General features: G+C 39.7%; 1 pseudogene; it reads left to right on the top strand.

Annotated features, from left to right (window-relative positions):
* The window catches only part of LOC109841489, a 10,406-nt pseudogene extending 9,373 nt beyond the window's left edge, over positions 1 to 1,033 (top strand).

Raw genomic sequence — 1,291 nt, 5'->3', positions numbered from 1 at the left:
GAATCACTGGAATTTCCTCTTGGTCCATCAATTTAAAGTTTTAGCCAAGTATAAATAACTTTCATCGCCTGTAGTTTTTTATAAATTGAGTTTTGGAAAATAAATTTTAAAAATAAAAAAATCATCAAAGCAAAGTATAGAGAGAGAGATCTCACTTGAACAATACAATCATGGTAATGAAGCCTGAGCAGGGCAGCCGGCATCGTCGGATCCAACCTAGCAGCCTCCTTAACGACTGACCTCACGATGAGCTCAGCTCTTGGGCATGTAAACGAGTAGAAACCCACATCAAGAAAACCAAGAGAAGTCCCCAGCAATTGCATGAGAAATGAAGAACCGAAGGAAAGAAGAAGGGAGATGAGAAATGAAACGAAACGAAACGAAATAAAACCTTGTGAGTCTTTCCGTCGAGTTGAGGGAGTTCGATCTCGGGGGCGGTGGTAGGGTAGGTGACGGGGATGTCGAACTGGAGGCTGAATTCGTAGCGGCGGAGGTTGTGGAACAATTAGGGTTTTTTGAGGGAGATCCGACGGCGAACTGCAAGATTGACGAGCCCTGACGGCGACCTCTGGCGGCGGCGGCGAGGTCTGATTTGGGAAGGATTGGGTTTGGGGTTTTGATGAGAGAGAGATAATAGAGAGAACGGGGTCTTCCCTCTTTTTTTTGGGTAAAAATAAATGGGGGGAAATTTTCGTGGACTATATGGCCTTGCCCCAACAGTTTGAACCGTTGGGACTGATAAAAATTGCCCCAACGGTTTAATCCACCCGTTGGGGCTGGGCCTCTTTTTACTAGTGTTAGTTTCTTTTAGTCTTTTTTTGAGCCTTCTAAGTATGGAGTTATATTTCATCGCCTATTCCATTTTTTTGATATGAATAAGTCTTTGATGATAATAACAAACTAATTTATGAATTATGGCAGTTCTAATTTTTTCTATCAATCCTCTTTATAGGAATTGAACAAGATTGATGCTTATAGAGCAACTAAGCATGATCCGGAAGAGATACTTGGTGGCATTAAGAAGTGGTTTGGGGGTATGGTTTGTTTTGTTTTTATTTTTATTTTGGGTGTTCTCTATCTTCTTAGATTCATTATTACGGACCTTATTATGATAAGCATATACACTATATTCAAGCACCTAATTTATAATTTGATGTTTTTATTTCTCTGATTGAATAAATGTCCTCGACCCTCCTTGCAGGTTAAGTATAAAATCGGTCACCTTTTTTTTGGTCAATGAAAATTTTATTCACTCACCAAATATGTAACGTTATGTACATCAAGTTACTCA

The sequence above is a fragment of the Asparagus officinalis genome, chromosome 5 (genome assembly GCF_001876935.1).
Source record: "Asparagus officinalis chromosome 5, Aspof.V1, whole genome shotgun sequence".
Lineage (NCBI taxonomy): Eukaryota > Viridiplantae > Streptophyta > Magnoliopsida > Asparagales > Asparagaceae > Asparagus > Asparagus officinalis.
Note: the sequence above shows the minus strand (reverse complement) of the source record. Positions and strands in the feature narration are given on the sequence as shown.